We start from the raw sequence: 21,862 nt of genomic DNA, 5'->3' as shown, positions 1-21,862 counted from the left end.
CTCAGCCACTGAGATAAGAACCCTAATTGGTCCACAATTAACCATGGCCCTTTCATTGAAGCCATAGGAATGAAGCTTTGTCAGCTAATGTCAATAATGAGTAACAGCATCCAAGGGCCCGTCTAGCCAAATTACATAATATTAATAATTTGTAATTATGGGTAATGGACTGAACAGTCACCGGGTGTAGAAGAAAAATGACAAGTTATGAAGCAAAAGGGGATGTAATGCTTTTCTAAAAAAGGGGCTGTTTAAAGATGTGAGTTTGTAAAGTCTGGATTAATTTGAGGCATAGCGCAAGCAAAAAGGCTCTTTTCAGGAGGGGGATGTGAGATACTCCTGAGATGTGTGTGGTCACTCAGCTGTTGGATTCCTTGATTGCTTGCTTGAATGATAATGTTGCTGTTGTTGTTAGCTGTCAACAACATCACATGCAGATATTATTAATGAGCACCGTGAGGTTTACCCAACCTGCCATAGAGATGTGCTGATGATACAGTCCACTAATTCTTAATTAACAAAACATAAAGTCATATCTATGTCCGGTGAGGAATCTCAGCAGGAATATATTTAGATTCTGACGGTAGATAAGACACATTTTCACAGCAACCAGCTGCCAAACTTATCTGCTGAAGCGTCTTCTGAATTTACCTGACATCATTTTTACCTGTGGAGTTTTATCCAAAATCACAGAGGTGCGATATACTGTATTTATCTGCTCCACTCATTAGATGCAGCAGCTAAAGGCTATGATCTTATCATCATAGTTAAGGTGCAAAAAATGGTTCTTCATCTGACCTTTTTCATGCAAGGACAATAGACTTAATGGGTACTTAGTCGGTTCTCTAGGTGGTTCAAGAGTAAAATAACAGAACAAAACACCAATTTTATTTGGACACAATGTGTAAGTCAAACTTCTAGCAGAGTACAAAATGGGTTACAACAAAACACAACACAAAACGGCCTCTACGGTGAAGATCTGGGACCATCATCTGTTTCTACTAGGCAGAAAACTGGCATTCATGGGATGGGACATGGCACTCATACATTTTGACCTTCTTATGATCGTTACAAGATTTAAATTTCTGGATCAAGCTGTTTTACAGTGGCTTTAGTACTAACAGATATCTAGCAAAATCATGCTTGCTTCTCACCTTGGACTCAAAATTCCAATCCCAATGTTTATCACCTTTGTGTTTTTTACTTGTCTAGCTGTGTGCTTTTTCTACCTAAATTTGAAAATTCTCTCTGCTTCCATTCATGGCAGAGTGCATGAAGAGAGTGACAAATTAATTGCACTCGCTTCATTTGTTGACATTGTCTAATTGTAAATGTATCTGCCGGGTGTAACTGGATGAGCCATGCCATCGACAATGCTGGTGATGGTTCAGCGACTAATCCTAAAGTAATGCTATGTTCAGACAACAGCAAAAACAGCTTTTCTTTCAGGGAAGACACATGATTCTGTATGTGAGCCTGGGCCTGCAATCCCGCATTGCCCGCCACCATCTGTGAGTTTGTGGTGAAGCACCGTTTTCATGGTATTGTGCACAATACACGCTCAATTCAGTCCAATCTATCTTTATTTATACAGCGTCTGTTACAACCAAACTAGTCCATCGTTGCTTTACAGAAAACCTGGGCCTGACTTCCAACAAGCAACAGTGGCATGAATAAAACCCCACATTAATAGGAGGAAACCTTGAGCAGGGCCAGGTTCATATGAGAATAGACATCAATCATTCAAATACTTTAACTACAACAACCTATCGTTATAATAGCTGAGTGTGTCATATTTACTACATTTCATTAAAAGAGCTAATTTTACCAGCGTGACCACTGATTATAAAAGTCTTTTCAAATTTTTCTCGGGAATAATTCCACCTCTCATGATAAAAAACACCTTATTTCAACCAATGGAAACATAGTGGGATCATTCTAAACCTATATTAATAGTGGGGCATCAGTTGCCTCATTGAATTTTTAATATTGGTATTATGATGGTCTGGTGATCAACAGCAGAGATCTTTTGAAGAAGAATCTGGACCTGCAGAGCATGAGACATGAGCGCTGACTTTGTTCCATTAATTGGTTTCTCCTGATGTGTCCTTTCAGTCTTCTGAGGATCTGCGATGCTCCTGCTGGGCCCCAACGACTCCAATACAGCCCATCTCCTGTGAACTCTCACTCAGTCTCCTACACTTTCCACTTTTATAATTACTTGCGGCGTCTTGACCTCTGCGTTATCATTAAGGTGCAGAAAATGGCTCTTCTGGTCTATTACATACAAGAGCGGGATTATGGATATTAACCCGATAAAGGTCAAAGAATATTTAAAAACATATGGCATTAAAAACCATTTCAAGTCTCTAGATGAGGCGATTTTCAAAACAAACCTTAGGTTGATAACAAGTAAAGTATTGTTCCTTTTCCCTGCTAGCTTTTTACAGGAGCATGTGTTCCTGGTTTCTGGTTATCCATCTCTCATTTTGTGTTTTTGACACTGTTATCAAAAGTATAATTCAAAGCCCCCATGTGGCAAAAGTACACCTGCTCCCTGCAAAGAGCAGCGCACCAGCATGGCCACAGAGGCAGCTCCAGAGAGGGCCAGCACTGATAAATCTCCCACATTTCCTCTGAGATGTGAGAGAGACCTAAAGAGGAAGGCACTTTATCACTGAGAAAGGCTCGCTGTGATCTGCCTTCAGCATTTCTCACCTTAATACGGAAGAGGAAATGGCACTAATAATGTATTGAGGCATGTTTGGTTTGGGGGAAATGGATTCATATATCAGTTTCAGTGCGAAGGGGGGGGGGGGGGGTGTTAATGTTGATACCCGTACACTTCTGAAAGTGCTACATTGCACAATTTCTTTTTTTCAAATTCAAGTCTATGAATTGTGTTGGGTAGACAGTTTTACTATACATCACAATATAAAATTTCACTAGGCTTCATCATTCCCTCTTTTGTATCTCTTACTTCATTAGACAATATAAAACAGACCAGTGCAATACGGAGCTGAAAGCAGCGGCAGCGCTATAGCAAAATGACTTATTTTTTTAAATCATGCACTGCACTCATGTTGATGAATATACCTTTGTTGCGTTGTTTATTTTAAGGTGGGACAGCAGTCTGGGAAGATTCATCAGGAATCAATGAAAGTGTGTGTGATCCTGCTCATTGTGTGACTTTTCTGTGGTGCAGAAACTCCAAGGGAGAAGCCTTTGTCAGGAGTTTTGTTTCTCATTACCCAGAGGGCTTTTGTGCTCCATATTTCTTCTGCAGCAAGTCCCCAGGTTATACCAGTGTTATCTCTTTATTGCATTCCCCTCCCTCCCAAATAGAAGACACCGTTGGCATTGATTAAGGTGCGTTAAGAACCTGCTTATGTGTTTAAATTATCTGTGCCTAATGCTCGGGGCAAGCGTTTGCAGCAGTGCCCTGGGACAGCATTATTCTTGTGATGGAAATTCTTTGAGGATTGCGGCTTTGCATCCTATTTTGTTGCGTTGCTGCGAGAGATGCCACGAGGCACAAAGGCCATTATAAATACATTGATTAATTCTTAAGCTCTGATAGATGCAGTAAAGTTAAGGGACACGGAGAGCAGCGGGAGAACAGTGAAGCAATCAGGATCAGTTTAGCTCTAAAGCGTCCAACGTCTTCATGACCCTGAGTAGGAAAATCTGCAGAAACAGCCAATAGAAGATTGGACGGATGGTTTATCCCCATACATCCTCTGTATGTGTGAAAGTTCCAGGACATTTTCCACGAAGTGCTTGATTTGGGTGCTTTCTGTTTGCCTGTGTGTGATTTTGTGAGTTTCATGGTTACCGTCATGAGTTCAAGCCTCACTACATTGACTCACTCCGTCCAAAACGTCGATGGAAGAACAAAGGTTGACTTACGTAGCATTTGTTGTTATTTCTGTTTTGTTGTTAATTGATTTTCTTTGTGCTTTAACCACAACTGATTATTAAACTCATCAAATCTTGGACCTCTTCTTTTCTTCAATTGTGAATTTGCTTTGAAATCAAGAAGCTGAAAGTGGGTGTGGCTCCAGAGGGGTCCGTGTGATCCATGTGGTCCTCTGTTCTTTTCTTCCTCAGGTGCCACCAGTCAGGTACAATCACGCTGATATGGAAGTTAGAGACATTACTACTATTTGTTTAGAGCAAAACCATGTGGCATTCATTCATTGACTAATAAATGCTTCAGTTGTTTATTGGTAGTTTGAATGTGAGGTGATTATCGCTTATTCGTCACAGTCTTTTGAATATAATTCTTTTGTTTCGCTGGTTCAGAGTGAATGTAAAACTTTGCCAGTCCGCGATGCGTGCTTGCAGAAGACTTCACATCAGGGTCTGGTATTTGTCTGGATCAGCACATGAAACACAGTAAACAAGAATCGAACAAATCTGAAGCATCCATCGGCCTGTTGCTGATTAATTTACATTTTCCCTGACATTTAACTAATCTGGTTCTCAGCAGGGAAACGTCAGGGTCGCAGTTATTAAAAATTCCAGCCCACAGGTGAAATAATAACAGAAATTCATTGGCAGGCCCACGGAGCATAGGTCACGTTTTTGCCGTAATTGTCTTGTTGAATTGCTCCTCTTGAAACCACCTGAGCCTCGATTCTATACGCTGCTCAAAGATAAAAAAGAAAACATGAATTACAAGACCCGTGTGGCTCGAATCTCAATTGCAATGATTTATGAGCCACCTCCAATGGCAGCCGCATCTCCGTTTTTTGTAATGTAACAGTGACAATGGTGCTGCTAAACCTTTTACCAAGCACGTGCTACTATTTACACTCTGTCAGATACTAAATAAAAATCATTTACTGCATGCTAATAATTGGATAAAAGGCAGCCCAAGGGTTGGAGCCTTAAATCAATTAGCTGGACTTGACTTATTTTTTCACGCATCGCATCTAAAGACAAGTGCACGAGGATAATTGGCTCTGGGGTTGAACCCAGACACGCCTGCGTGAAACGATGGAGCCCACCGTGTAAGAAAGCCGCAGTTAAATTCAATCAGACGTTTGAAGCGTGCCGTTGCTGGAGCTTTTTGTACCATAAAACAATTATTCAGATGTCACAGGGATGTTGAAGAGAACATTTTAGCCACAGGGTGCACTTGATCCTGCCCGGCAAACACACCCGTTCAAAGTTTCCTTCATTTTCTGTTTGTTCACTGAAGAGGTGGAGAAGTCACATAGTTTCACATCTTTTCCACTCTAAGGACCTTGAAATGATGAAGTTTTAGGTAAAAGTTCATTTTTTCTTTTGGCAGCTTGTTATCTGTGATATGTTCCAAAGGATTTATTCATGCAATATAGTTGTTTATAAGGTAAAAATACATCCAAATAGCATATTACCCATTAAAATATATATGTAATAAGATATAAATCGAATCAAATCAAGTCAGTCTTTATTAAGAGGGTGTTTGGATTTTTAATGGTAAAGTAAATCAAAATACAGGTTAAAGAACCTTTCAATTTACTGACGAGTCAATGATTATGAAATCCACAGTAACTGTCAGTACCTTTCAAATTATTGATGTCACCAATTAGTTTTAATTACCAGTCAACATGGTAAAGAGAGTTTCAGGTCTACAGAAGGAAGACTATGAGCTTTTTATGCTAAGATTCCACTGCAGGAACTTACTTACCTAGAGTACTGAGCACTGAGTGTGTATTTACAGTGCTAACTTGAGCCAATTTGGAGCAGCTCTCATTGACCTGGTGAAATTTATGAAGTAGCTGTATTAGACGATCATTGTCAAGGAGACTTTTAATGGCCTTTACCAAGATTTGAACCCAAATCCTTCTAATCAAGACAGCAAGTGTGCTGCACAATGCTTCATCATGTTCAAGCTTGACAAGACTCCTTAAGATTGGTGAGCTTTGATTGGATGGGTGATTACAGGGTTGGATACAGTTTCTCTCTGAGACATCGTTTTAAACACAAGTCCATTCATTGTCCAACTGTGAGACCATATTCACAAGTCACAAGCCAGCTTGTGTTTAAGGACAGTGAGCCTTTTTTTAAATATCACAGAGCAAAAAGGGTTCTCTTGTCAGCTTGTCAACCGTATACAATGTTTTGCTACACATCCTTGGCCACTGTCAAGGGCATAAGCTGCTGCTATGAGCATGCCTGTGCAGACAATGTTGGCAAGTCCTTGAGAACCACTCTTAATAAGCTATAAAATAAATGCATAACTAAACCCCCTTGCCTTTTGTCCCTGCCATGCAGCCTATTACCGTGATTTTCAACCTTTCTCTTGGTGATGCTTCGGAAAAAATGTGAGCTCAATGTTAAGAGTGATGCGACAGCTTGTGCAAGACCAAAGGCACGAAGGGGGGGAGTGAGAGAGGGAGAAGAGAGAGGGAAAGAGAAGACGATGGGACAGACACGTCTTCCAGAACATAATTTGTATGCATAGTAGCTGATGTGGCACTCAGCAGGCCTCAGCAACAAATTTAAGTGCATTTTTCCACATTTACGGTCAAACAGTCGGCATTTGAATCTAAATCAAACTATGGAGATTTAGAGAAATGATTGTTTGGCCCTATATATATATATATATATGTGTGTGTGTGTGTGTGTGTGTGTGTGTGTGTGCGTTTTCCTGCACAGCCATTTCCAGAGTTTACAGAGGATGGTCCCACAAAGATAAAATGTCCAATGGCAGTTGTGAAAATGTCCAGCAGCAGTTGTGTGGACACAAATGTCTTGTTGATGTGAGGTCAGAGGAGAATGAGCACACAGAACATCCTCTCTGAATCCTGCCTGGTATCAACGGTTCAGGTTGGTTGTGTAATGGTTGGTTGGGGGGTATTTTCTTGTCACACCTTGGGCCTCTTAGTACCAACTGAGCATCATTTAAGCACCACAGCCTTCCTGAGTGTTGTTGCTGACCATGTTTGTCCTTTTATGACCACAGTGGACCATCTTCTGATGGCTACTTCCTGCAGGATGATGCACCAGTTCACAAATCATCTCACATTGGTTTCTGGACTGGATCAATGAGTTGACAGTTCTCCAGTGGCCTCCACCAGATTCACCAAAGTTGGTTTAATCTTCCCTGACCAGCAGTGAGTCAACATCGTATCTGAAAGTTTTTATTGTGTCTAATATGGTTTTTCCAGATGGGTCTTCTAAATCCAACCTGTGGTGTCATCAACCAAACAGACAAAAAAAGGGGAAATAAACCAACACTAATAACAGCAATCTGCACACAAACAGAATGCACTTGATGTGTGTGTGCAGGTGTGTTAGTGTAGTGAGAGTAGTGAGACTGGGACGCCGCCACCCCACCGCAGAAGCAACACAGCTATTCAGAGCATTCTAGGACTCCCACATAGCAAGGCAGAACAAAAAGCCAACAATGCCAAGGCTATTAAAGCAAACGACCATGGATGAAGCCCCCACAGGAAAAGGTCCTTAAAAAGCCAGCTGACCAACGACAGCATCAACCCAACCGAGCATCCCAGATGTAGCCTGAGCCTGCCACACGTCCCTGCCAGTCCTAGAGCTTGTGTAACACACAAACACACACTTCCTTACATCACTCCTTGTTGCAAATAAATTACTCTGCCATCAGTGCGTGAACAAACAGGTGTGAAAGGGTTAATGCAGACAACAATATGAAGCCATTCTTTATTTACAAGTACTGTTGCTGTGTGAAAGATATTCCAAAATAAAGGTTTTAATACATCATCAGCCATAAAGTCACCCGCAAAAACATATGCAGGTGGAATTCAATTATGAGAAAATGGTTTGTTTCTTGGCTAACCTAGAAATATAATGAAGCTGCCATCTGTAGTCAGTTGTGTGTACAGTTTTTGATTAGCACTTGAGCATATCCTGAATGTTGGGTCAGTCCGAGGCCCATGGTTGATTCCGTTGCCCCGGGGTCTGCCAGAGGGTTAATGAGGCCATGAATAGCATTGCCTCTTGGTCACTAAACCCAACACATTACCATATTAATCAGTTGTGCAATTAAACCTAGTTCCTCCATGAATGTAACCTTAGATTGCATCCGCTGCAGAGCCATTGTTAAGCTACGGGGTAATTTTCTGCCTCCTCCACTTCCTCAGCTCCTCCTTTAATGTAAATCAGCCAGCGAAGTGGAACATGCTGTTTTGGTCGTGCTCATACAATGTGTGTGCACAGCAAATCAATGGCAACACATTCAAACAAACATGATCACTAAGCTAATATTTGAACACGCTCAGAGACTATACAAGTGTGCAGCAGAGAGCCTAAAACCCTGAAAATCACTGCATAATTAGAATACTGTGTTGTCCAAAAGCGCCACCTGTCACATCAAAAAGGCTGGGCAGAAGTCTTTGAGCCGAACTGCGTCAGTATGACTCAAATGAAGAAATCAAACCAATTGAGTGCTATTCTTTTTTAAATTGCATAGAGCTCCGGTCATGTCCTGTAGCTCAGCGTTTTAGTCACTCTGCTTCCGTTTTTTTAATAGAAAACAGTGTGAACAATGTGCAATTGCAAAGATGTCACATTCTGGGAGTAACGTGTTCAGTTTGTCCAGGATTTCCCGATGTCTTGATTGCGATTAAGTGGAATAATCCCGAGTTTGAATCCCATCACTTCACATTTGACCCAAACATTGCCGTGAGGGACATTTGCATTGAAGCTTTTTTGGTCCGGAGAATTTTCGAGTGGCAAATCAAGACTGAAAAAAAGTTTCCTTGTGTTTGGAGTTTCCACTCATCTCAGACCGGTTTGCTGATTGTCACCGTGCAGCATTCATGACCCTTCATATGATTGCCGCTAAGTATCCCGGGCGCGTGATAGCGAGCGGCGTCTGGCGAATGTGCTCGAAATGTTCACAGCTTTTCAAATCGCTGCCTCCCGTGAGCGGGTTTGAGAGGATGAAGGCCTGGGATTGATTACAATTCTTAATCAAGACTCACACTGATACACTCAATGCACTTAATCAGTGAGCAGATGCTGCAGCTGCTCCACAACATCACCCTCACTGATAACTGACCACTCATGATCAATTTCTTAGCAACAACAACCATAATTTCTTTGTCATTATAAGGTGACATTGTTGACTATATGTCATGAGGGGCGGAGCTTCAGGAAGCAAGGAAAATGTACGACTACCGTATTATCACGACCATAAGGCGCACTGTATTAAAAGGCGCAGTCTCAGTTATGGGTGCTATTTCTGTATTTAAAACATACATAAGGCGCACCATATTATTAGGCGCATGCTGAAACATACAGTAAAAAATGACAACATAAGTAAAACAGTAAGTTTCGACACATTTATTGAACAAAATATTCATTCTCCCGCCACAAAACAATCAACGTTTTCATCTTCTGTATCTGAATGATTTTGTGAAAGCTCGTCTAATACATGAAGACGGTATCATAGCCCATGCGTCTACAATACACCCGCATATGGTGGCATAGCTTGCCACTGCCTCATAGTCTTTGTGAAGGAGTGTTCGCCTTCCGTCATCCAGCGCTCTGTCCATTTCCGTGGCAGCCAAGAACCACGGTGAACGACGACTTCTCGTGCCTCGTTGTGCGTATCGCCACCGTGCTGGTCCCTTTTTCTCCACTTTGTGGGTCAAAGGGATGTTAAAAGTCAGAGGGATCTCATCCATGTTGGTGATGTGGCTGGGCGTGGTTATCTTGTCGCGGCAGTAGGTGCGGAAGATGGCCGCCCTCTCCTGGTTAGGGTTAGGGTTAGGGAAGATGGCCGCCCTCTCCTGGTTAGGGTTAGGGTTAGGGAAGATGGCCGCCCTCTCCTGGTTAGGGTTAGGGTTAGGGAAGATGGCCGCCCTCTCCTGGTTAAGGTTAGGGTTAGGGTTAGGGAAGATGGCCACCCTCTCCTGGTTAAGGTTAGGGTTAGGGAAGATGGCCACCCTCTCCTGGTTAAGGTTAGGGTTAGGGTTAGGGAAGATGGCCACCCTCTCCTGGTTAAGGTTAGGGTTAGGGAAGATGGCCACCCTCTCCTGGTTAGGGTTAGGGAAGATGGCCACCCTCTCCTGGTTAAGGTTAGGGTTAGGGAAGATGGCCGCCCTCTCCTGGTTAGGGTTAGGGAAAATGGCCACCCTTTCCTGGTTAGGGTTAGGGAAGATGGCCGCCCTCTCCTGGTTAGGGTTAGGGTTAGGGAAGATGGCCGCCCTCTCCTGGTTATCCGCGGGCAGCCGCTGCGCAACAGTTGTCCTCGCGCGTATGGAGAGATGCCGCCTCCTCATCAAGTGAAAACACTAAGATTGCTTGATTGCCATTTTCAGCCGCATATTCGATGGCCTGCAGTTTAAAGTAAGCCTCATTCATACGCGTCTCGCTTGACCGGCGCCATTTTAGGGGATCTTTACGCGTAGGTGTGCCGCTAATCGATGGGCGGAGCATTTACCGAAGTGCAGCCACCAAAGGCACACAGCAGATTTTGGAACTCAGTCCACACAAAAGGCGCACCATGTAATAAGGCGCACTGTCGATTTTTGAGAAAATCTCAGTGTTTTATGTGCGCCTTATAGTCGTGTAAATATGGTATTTTAACTGTAGTATCGCGCTATATTCTATTTTGCACCATCAGCAGCAACAAATTAATACTAAAAGCCAATCCTGCACAAGCACAAATGAGACACTTTTAATTACATGTAGGTCACATTGCAGTGTTTTGCACAGAGGACACCACCTCCCCGAGGTGTAGTGAATCACATGAGCTCTGAGCTGTGCACCTCCACCAAGGCTGAACCATCCTGGAATGTCTGTTTTCCCTTAGAACACAAAAGCTCACGTTTTTGTTTTATTTATTCTTTACCATCTGGTTTCACCGCGTCTTTCTGGGGTATAAACTGATGAGAGAGTTTTTGAGTAGTTTTTGATTTTATCATTAGGGTATCCAGCTGGAGCGTAGCTGACTCGTCTGTTTGACTTGTTCTTTTCCATTTTTGAACATTTTTGGAACACACCCACGGTACCAAGAGAAATGACAGAGCCAGTATTGAATGCTTCTACTGTTTAAAACATTTATCAATGAAGAGTGGATGACCTTTGAGGTAACTATGGAGATGGTATTTCATAATATTGTCTTACTAGGATTCAACAGGGAGTGAATGCATCAGGGGTCTTCCAGGCCTGTTGGGTTTCTCTTTTCAAATTCAGGTGAAACAGAACTGTGAAAAAAAGATTTTAAAAAAACAAACTATAAACTGTCTGCCAGACGGGAGCCAGATCCGCTCAATTGAAGATCCAACTTCTACACAGCTGACCTCTGACTACTGGGCGCCATTAATTTCTTCTACAATCAGCACTCACACAGCAGCAGCGTAGCAGGAGGATGACACAGAAACTTGCTGGTTAGACAGTTTGGATAAGAAACGCTCATTAAAGTTCTTCCTGGGGTGAATTGTGAAGGTCAAACTTACTCAAGGAACAATCACCGTCAATGTACCTTCTTCGGACGTTAAGCTTAAATGCTAAGCTACAATATTCCAGTCATGTGAACGGTTGTGTGTTCCATATAGAAAACTGCTTAACGGATTTGCTAATTTTCAGCATGAAGTTTTGGCTTCACGTAAAAATTGTGGAAGTTGAGGAAGCGACTTATTTCAATAAACAGAAACGTGAATGGTTGACCTTTATTTAATTAGCACCTGACAGTAAATGGCCCCTCCTGGGCCTTCATGAATGTTTAATCATAGTACTGATTTCCCTTCTGTTTCCCAACAAGCTGGGCTCCTTCTCTTCCTGCCTATGCAGGCGCTCGTAGCATATGCTAAATGCAAATCGTTGCAACACATCCAACAAGCGTTTGCTAAGTAGAAGGTGTGTAGGAAGGAAACGACCCACATGTTTGCCATATGGATTCAAGTGCAAGCAGCAGTTCAGGTCTTAATCTCAAACTTTGAATAAAATGAGTGCTAAGGGTTAGAGACGGACCTCACAGTGATGGCATTGAACACAAGAAAGTACTCCGGTTTAATATTATACCTCTATTAAACATATTTAATAGAGTCTGTTAAAGTTACAAGCAATTATGTCTCGCTGTGATATGTAAATGGATGCTAATTGCATTTATGATGCAGTTTCAGCTAAAGAATGGATTAATTTGTTTTGTAATGTTATTAATCTTTTAGTTTTGTTCTTTGTAGGAAATCTGACTTGATCCAATAAAGAGATGCTAAAGGAGTGTGCAACATATTTCTACTAAAAATCCCCTTTAGTGCTCATCAGAAACCATAACTGGCCAGCAATTTTGTACAGGAACTGCAGTTTGTCAGGCTTGATTCTGATACTTGATGACTGGATATATTGTTCAACATATTACAGGTGAAACTTTAATAACTTTAAATTGTTTTCCAAACTAGTAATAATGGGTAAGTGATATTGTCCGTTCAAACATGATTTGCTGTTTGTATTTGATGGAAATATTTTTAAATCAATTTTTATTTCTTATATTGGGTATTTGGAAATAGTAATATTGCTGTATTGGCCCCAAGGTACAAATAAATACAAAGCTACAGCTAATTAGGAAGATAAGCTTTGGGATTTAGTGGATGGTCTCCACATTAGTGCAGAATTATTGCCCAGACATACCAGGTTCCATCAAAACAGGAATGAGTTTCTGGAGTGAGATATTCATAACACCCAGAGCGTGTTCTGGTTATGAATCTGCATTGTTTGTGAAGTCATTATATTCCTTTAATTCCTAATGATTCTGAGAGTTCCCTCACTGGTCCAAGAGCAGGTGTCCATATCCCAACAGTGCCATATGTTTTTTCTGGCACAACATTCGTCTCCTCCAAGTTCTCCCAACATGCTCTGCTAAACAAACCAAAAACAGTCAGGGTCTCAGAAGAGAAGGGATATGGGGAAAAGCTGCAGGGGCCGATCAGGCACCCACCAGCAGCACGGACATCTCTGTAGTTCTATCTTTGAGAGGACTGTGATAGAGATAATGCATTACTCATCTCCCTACCCTAACCATCCCAACATAATTTGCAGAAAATGTGCGAACAAACACACAAACGGGTAACCAGCCTAGCAAGAAATTCAAACGGTGAGAAGAAAAAAGGCTTTTATAGGACGCAGGTGGGCCTTGGACTGTCCGAACATCATTAGGAGATGGATTAGGTCATAGGTGATTGAAACGTTCCCTCAGGTGGCAGAAGGGACGGTGACAGAGAGAAAACACTCAGAGTGATGAAGGACAGTGGGAAGCAGTAACAGGCTGCCATGGAGGAGAGGAACAAGGTCCTGCTGACCAGGTTCACAAAGGCCACAGAGGACCATACGGTCAGGAAACTGGGAGGGTCAACAGGTGAACAGGACCTCAGATGTGCAGACCGCAGATGTCAGTTGATTTTTAAAAAACTGTTCCTAGGCAAGATATGTTGAAGATAAATGATTAAAATGAGAAATACCATATATGATCAAAATGATTATTTGAAATCATTGATTCAAACACTTGTTTATTGGCTTTTCGATGCCTATGTGGACGTATAACCTATGCAAATTTACACTTGAGGGCTTCACACTAATTTCCTATGGACCTGCATACGAAAAAATGTCAATAAATGAAAATTTTTAACATCAGAATAGTTTACCATAGAAAAAAAACCCTCTTTAAATCTCTGACATTAGTTTTGTTCGTTTTCAGACTTTTTGGGATGAGTCCTAGAGACAGCAAAAAGAGAACCAATAGGAAACTAAGCAATAGTTGCATTCAGCCTGAGCGTGAGGACCTTTGGGCTGATTATTTGGTATAAAAACCAGAGTGCATGTGTGATGACTGTCTGTGCGGCCTTATGCTAAAATAACCAAACAAATAAACCCCATAAAAAAATAAAGTTCTAATTTATTAAAAAACAAAACAAAACACACAATTCATTAATGCATTCACAGAACTAGTAATTACTTTTGGTCACTATTGAGATGTTTCACACCAGATTCCACCTGTGAGAACTTTAATTGTTTAAAGATGGTTTGGAAACACACAACTGCCAGTATGAATGTATGAGATAAATAAAGTTAAAATATCTTCCTCCAGAGTTCAGATCGAGGCATTAAACCCAATGGTCACCAATGACACATGGCAGAACAACTGGAGTTAGTAAAAGAGCACATAAAGGTTTCTTAGGCTGTGAGAGACCAGGTTCTCTGGACTGATGAAAGCAACTGTGAAGGTTTTCACCTTGATTCTAAGCATCATTTTTGTAGGAAACCAAAAAAATCAAATCATCTATTTTAAATAATTTTTATTTACAGAGTTTATTACAATCAAAATTGCCTCAAGAAAACTTTAACAGAGCCCAGTGCCCACAAAAAGCCACAATGACGAGGACAAACTGCCCTTTGACAGGGAGAAACCTTGAGCAGAACCAGATTCATATGGAGGGGAGGAAGAGGGGTAGAAGTAACAACGTCGACTATTCCGATTGTCACATTTGGAAAATGTTGTTTATTATAGGGGGCAAAACAGAGGAAATCTTGAGGTTGCGGTGAGTCCAGATTTCCTGGCATTAACCAGTTTGACTCCAGTTAACTAATCCTGATGTAAAACATATAATTAACCAACCAGACTGCTGTTGTCATCGGCAACTGTTTCCTGTTAGACAAGAGATGATTCAGACTGTAACACACCAACAACACGCCATCAGGACATTCAACTGAACAACCATCACATTCAAACGTTTTACACTATTTATAATAGCAATCACGCACACAAAGACGTGCACGCCAATACACTTCCATCGAGTGTGTATTAATTTATGCTGACATCATCATTTGGACATCTGGTTTCCTCATGTCAATATCCTCCTCCTTCAGTATCATTTTTGGTGATAGATAAGCCGATGATGTGCCTTAAAAGCACAAACCAACAAAGACCAGATAAAAAAATAAATGACAAATGATCCATTTTAGGTAAAGGTGCCTTCACATAGCTGTGTGTAAAAGGAAGCGTCTTTCTTTACAGAGAGGGATGCTGCTTGAATTTCTGTAGAACATTTACATCACAGTCCCAAAGTCTTTCTGTTGATCCTGCCGCAAGCAAACAACAAAAGGAGCTGCTTAGAAGTTCAACTTGTCAAACTTTGGATGAAACACTCTGAGCTTCACATCGTGTGACTAATAGGTTCTGAGCGTGTTATGCTGCACTGTGTGAGTGACAATCCGACAATCAAGAAGGGGGTTCGGGGAAAAACAAAAAGGACAAATTAAGTGGAGCACACATCAAACAAATGAAAAATGAGATGACAAAGGAGGGAAAACATCCATAAAGTTGTTCTCAAACTCTTTATTGGGGTTATATTAGCACAATCTATCAGTGATGTACTGGAAAATCCATAACCCTACAGTGGAATTTCACCCGTGTGAGCTGTTCCTTTTTATGAAGTGCAATCTCATAGCAGCACTGCATGCCTCCACGGAGCTCATTTTTCAGGCAGTGTGACGTGGAATGGCCATGTCAGAAACATAGAGGCGTTGACTGGAGGGGCACCCAATCTTATGCCATCTATCCATCAGATTATTTTGTGACACAGCTGAATCGCTTTTACACCGTTAAATAAGAATCGGTACCATTGCTAATTTAATTTCTGATTTATTAAGGGTGCCTGCTTTTCAGCCCAGGCCTGTTTTCTTCACACTTATTTGCAGTGAGAAAACAACTATCTAAATGAAGAATGGGGATTAGTCTCCATGCACTAGAATGGTTCAGAAAAATAAATGAAAAATAGTTGTGATGATTTAAAGCAGCAGCATGTGAGAAATGTGTCTAAATAATCATAAAAGGGCCCTTATATGTCAACAGACATCAAGGAATTATGTTCATGTCTAATAGTTATGGCTGACAACAGAAGTCCAGCCAGAATGTTCTCATTTTAAAAGCCCCTAAATAATATTCATTCTGTGTTTTGGTCTGTAGCTCCGTCCTCCACCCAGCTCCCAATCACAGCGTCAATTAGCACTTAGCTTCTGCTAAGCACAGTACTTATCCCAAAAGGCCTCGACGTCAAGACAAATTCAGAAACTGAAAGCCGAGAAGAACCTGAAGACCAGCACTTAAGTTGCTAATTGTCTCATGGGCAGGTAAGATTCAGCCAACTTTGGTTAATTTAATTCTGATAAACGTAGGCAGAATAATTTCAAATGTTCTCTACAGTCAACTAATGTTATGCGTGTCAGTTCATTAGCATATATTCAGGTGGATCATCGACAACAGCTTTAGCCACCAACGTACGCTGCGCCTTTCCTTTAAATAATGTGGTAGCATTTAGTATTTAGAAGCAGTAAACTACAACACTTGTTCACAAGAAAGAACTTGGAAATCATGACTATATGTGGGGGCAAAACACAAAAGCCAAAACCCTTGAAAACAGCTTGGCTAAAGATTTGAAGATGGCAAGATAACTTCTCAGAGGCTGCGGAACACGTGGTCGTGCATGAAGTTGAAGTGGAGAAAGACAATTTTTGGTACGTGAAAGAGCTTGGGCATAAAAACTGTAAAAAGCCTGTTGCAGCCAGCCAGGTACACTGTTTGGTTAAAAGAACATGAAGTGCAGAAGCAGGCTGTCTGAAGGCTGCTACGTTACCTGACTGTAGCCATATTCCCCAATTACAGTCATATATGTGATTTGTTGACACATTAAGTCTGTTTTATGTCAGTAGCAAAGTAGGAAGCGCAACACTGATGTGTGAGGCTTCCATCACTGAGTTCATTGCTGTGTTGTGTCACCAGCCTCTGATCTGGGTGGCCCAGCATCCCCTCAGCAACCCCCCGATGCGCCATCAGTGAGCGCACAAATTGAACAGGAATGATTCCCTCGGAGTCAGCTGAGTGAATATAGAGTTCCGCTGTTTTGTGGCCGCAGACACTTTCTGTCTGGATTTACCGCCTTTGTCTCAAACTCACTATCTGTGATTGTTTTGAGTAAAACAATAAAAAGTGTTAAGCTCTACGAGTGGCCAAAGATGAGTGAAAGAGGACTCATAATATAGGGTCTATATGTGGAGGTGACTTTTCTTTTAATTTGTAACAAATATGTTCGTATGTATTTGAACTTAACTCCAATAATCATACATAGAATTGATCATCATGTATTTACAGCCTATAAAGCTCCAAGTGCAGTAAATATCATATGGTTGTATTTATGAGGTTAAAATTGACCTAAATTACATTTTGAGCTGCGGACTCAGAAAACAGTTTTGTTTTATTCCCAAATCCAAGTATTTAAAGAATCAACCATGAAGCGAATCGTGTAAACCTGGATTTTCCTTTGTGATGTTCGTATTTCTCTTTAATTGGTCATTAAATTCAACGTATCTAGTGGTAAAGTGATGTTTCAAAGGACTGACACACAATACAGCACACAAGATGAATGGATAGAAATGAATAAGTTTCTGTTGCCAGTTTTTGAGTTTGTTTTAACAACTAAGAACTAAGTCAGAAAACTGAGATGAGAACCGATAACAGTGTTGACAATTTTCTTCTGCAAACTTGTGGAAAACTGGTTGATGTACCCAAAATAATGGGGGCGGTCGGGGATTACGTCTCCCGTGGCAGCCTGCCTTCGAGATTGCTGGTTGTCACTTTAAGGGCTTTAGCATAATTCTCCATCGTATACAGTCCACGAGATGAATTAAACTGGTTGCATGAACTTTGCCACAGAGATTCCATCATTACAAAAGGGCACTTGGGATTCCGAAAAAGCAAAGTCAACGACAAGCAAGTGTGAGAACTACCTAAACTTCTTACCTGCTTCCAAGGTGTCAGAGTCTGGTCTGAAGCCCTCTTACGAGACAAAGAGAGCATTCTGAAGAAATCACTGGGGGTTGTGTGGCGGATGATGTGAGGGGCTGTCAACCTCTGCCTTTAAATTGATTTGCAAGAGTGCCAGAGAAGAGTGGGGGGGGGGGGGGGGTGTATCAGGAGGAGACTGTAGGAGGTGCATCATAGCTTGTCAGAAATCAATTCTGTGAGCTGTTCTCTGGGGAGCGCTCCTGTAGTCAACAATAGGAAAAATGAAAAACCCAAATCTCCTGGAGAGCATGAAATAATCCTCCAAACAATGGTGTTGCCATATAGGATAATTCAGGCCCAAACTTGGGAAACACGACTGTTGATCAGCGAAATTGAATATTTCAAATGTGTGCTTGGCGAAAGTCCTTCAGATCCCTCCCACCTGACACCCCATTACTCCTCCGGAGAACTGTTCTGCCCCCGATTGTCAATCATCTTTTTCATTTCAGTTGAGAGGAGCTGGTACAAATCCACAAGCTTGAACAGCTGATGGATCACACAGTCTGTTTCATCTCTCCCAGTGTTACATTTTCTCCAGGCTCATCATGAGTCTGTGGAGTTCCTCAGCTCCTGGCTGCTAGGTGAACTTGTTTGCCTCATATGCATCGCACAGCACCTCTGTGTCAACAAGCTCTGCAGCAAAACACTTGAAACTATGCATGTTTAATGAGCAACAAAGCAGCAGCGTACCTAAGGGTACACTTTCGCTCCACTGGTGCTCCAATGCTGTTGTCAGAGCTTTTCTTCCGTTGCCGCCGTAATGACACTTTATACACAGTATTTCAGCGTGTTTGCGGGTGCTGGCCTTGGTTTTCAAAGCCAGCTTTGTCGTTATTTTTTGCGTCACACAGGAAGTTGACACAGGACGGTTTCGCCACTAGTTTATTAAACACTAGTTTATTAAAGGGTAGGTAGACAGCTTTATTCCAGCGCGCGGACGTGATTTCTTGCTGAGCTCGAGACTCCCAGTTTGTAAAGAGCAATTTGGCCTCCTCCTGCTTTGGCTCCCCATGAGTGCTCAGATGAAGGTGCTCTCACTGGCGAACTGCAGCACGCTCTGCATCCTCACGCCCACACGCGGGGCCTCGCTCGCATCGCACCAGACTTGCTGTTTATCAGGAAAATACTTTCATCGTGGGAGATGATTAAACGTTAGGGTGAATGTTGAATGTCTTATTCGTGTCCCTGTGGCCAAAGTTAGTTAGTTATCCAATTATATAACCAAACACTTCTTATTGTTGTTTGGACAGGTCATACACGCGTTCTGAGAAATGTGCTAGTAAGGCGTCACAGATGGAGAAAAAGTGGGTAAATAATGTCAGAAACTTTTGTCAAAGAAAAATAGAAGGGAAAAAGAAAAAAATATGTTTTTTGGGGGTTTTTTTTCAAATTATTTTCAAGGTGGTCTTATTCTCCAGTAGTATTGCACTGAGACTGTTGTTACCGCAGCCTCAAACCACCGCTGGTTAGCAACTGCAGCTGCCAACCTAGAATAAGAAAAGGACTTAAGTTATGATAATAAGAACAATGTTCAAGACCCGAACCATCATTCTGAAGAACTGAAATAATTCTGTGTTTTACACAATGCTTCAAATGTGTTAAAATTTGACTCTTTTTTTCTTTATTTTACAAAAAAAGCCATCAGTAAAAAGTACCAGCTCTGCAGCACTCTAGTCCAAAAAAAAAAACCCACAAAAAAAGGAAAAAGGGAGACTTCATATTATAATTCCCGAATGTGTTTTTATGCAAATATTTTCCCAGAAATCAAATGAAGAAGAGATTCATGTTTGTCAATGTCCTTTTATAATTGGTTAAGGGATGAGAATATTGATTTGCTGGCAAAATTAGATTTTCAACCTTGCCAAATGAAAACCTGCCTTAAATTAAATCTCCCTCTGTCTGAGAGTCTGTTTTCCTTTTCTCCTCTCACATTCTGTACGGACTTTCAAATGATAAAAATAAATCAATAAAAGACAGATACTCGCAACTGGCACGCACGCACACACGCCCTCTATCTGTCGCTCTGTCTTGTGTGCACGTGGCACACATGGAGCCACCCCCGGCAGACCCCAGCAGTGCCGTTGGTGATGAACGACACTGTAGTGGGTGATCAAAGCAGGTGAGAGGAGCCGCGCTGGAGTGAGCTACTTCCTTCTACCGCTGCACGGTAATACAATGGCGCTTCTGTCACCCTCTGGCTCCGGCTCGGCTGCTCCAGGTACAGCTGAGCCGTGTCATCTCCATCTCTGTTATTTATCCATCCAGCACACTGCTGCTGCTCACACATGCAACAAAAAAAAGAAAAAAAGTGAGCACACACTTGTTACTTGCTTCTCTGCCACTGCCCTGTTTAATAAGTAGGCAAAGAGAATACATGCCTGTGTTTTCAGCGCGAGCGGGACTGCGAATGTTTATTTACTATTGTTTTCTTGAGTGTGCCTCATGGTGGTTCTGATTCTCATCAAGTGTAATTGGGCTGAAGGATGGAGTCACGGTGGTAGGAGTTCCAGACAACCTGCTTACACGCAGTACCAGAGAGTCGTCGTGCTCTCCTCCCTTGCAGCCGGAGAGTTGCTGTCAAACATTCAGGGTCTCCGAGACACAGCCGCTGTGTGTTTACTGCTCATAGCGTGCACGCACGCCTGCACATCGCCACAAGCTTGACAAGGAGGAGGAAAAGCTGCCTCACAGCTTCTTTCTCATGCATCTATCCTATTTCTTCAAGGATTTCTAGATTTGAATATGTACATTTACACCAATTTGATAATTCGTAGCAAAAAACAATAACTGGTGTTTGTGCGTCGGTAGCTGATATTTACTGATGATGAAATAAAGTTCACTGATGATGATTTCTGCTTCAGCCCCCAGACTGGAGTCGAGGAGCCCAGGGGAGATTTATTTAGCTCCAGGTCTGAAGTCAGACCTCCATCTACAGAGGGGAAAGAAACTTTATTGACACCCTCCTCTACTGTCGATTCATGCTTTTTATTAATTATGAACCGTAGCAGGCAATTTATTACTGCTGTCTCTGGCACACCCTCATAAACCCGCCACAGCGCGCCCGTCACGCTCACTCACACACACACCCACACACACAGTGCTGCACTATTCACAGAAGGACAATGCCAGCCTCACATTAGCAGCATATGATATACCTCACCTGACAGTTCTCACCATTTACCATTACTTAACCCAAAGTGCCCTTTTGTTGGTCATGTGCACAAACACACTCAGCATGAAAATAGACAGAGGAGGCATGAAAACAATCATCAGTCATTTATGTTGCCTCATTTTTTGCCGATTGGTTCGCTATGCAAAAAAAAAAAATCACATTTAATAAACAAAGGGGAAACAATGTTTTGTTTTTATAGATACATAGATGAAGTGGTGCATCATTCCAGGACGATCCTCAGTCAGATTTCTTAATGGTGGCTTCACACACCAAGATGGGAGTCACATCCCAGCCTCATGCATAGCGATGATCCTGTATTATTCTGTGTTCTCTTCCCTGGATTATCACGTTAGCTTTCTTGGGATCCATGAAGTAATATGAATATTGTATAAACCACAACACGCGCATAAATAAATACATACATCCAAAATCTCCCCAAATCCTCACACAAGAATCACAGCTCAACAGACCTTTAGGACACGTTTGAAGACACTTGCAGTGCACACTGATCAGACTATGCTGCCATAGCTTGGTCGGATCAGTGGTCGGATCGTTATCAGGCATTGTTAAAAAGTGATCCTTGTAGTTTTATGAATCGAAACTTGCACGGAATCCTGCTATGTGAATACATTTAAATGTATCTGAACTTTGCTTGTAAAGATTATATCAAATTCAGTCTCGCTCTTCTTGTTTTATTTTGCTTGTTAATAATTCAGAATGTTCTCCAAATCCTTCAGCGTGCATTAAGCTACCAGCCACAACGCAGGGTATTACTGATCGGTCGATTTCTAAAATGTCAGCCTTGTTATTCAGGTTAAGCTGTTTACAGGATTCTTTCATACCAGATCTCCCAGCTGACACGTCTAAAGCAGATGACA

Source organism: Takifugu rubripes, chromosome 13 (genome assembly GCF_901000725.2).
Source record: "Takifugu rubripes chromosome 13, fTakRub1.2, whole genome shotgun sequence".
Taxonomy (NCBI): domain Eukaryota; kingdom Metazoa; phylum Chordata; class Actinopteri; order Tetraodontiformes; family Tetraodontidae; genus Takifugu; species Takifugu rubripes.
This window is presented reverse-complemented; position numbering follows the sequence as displayed.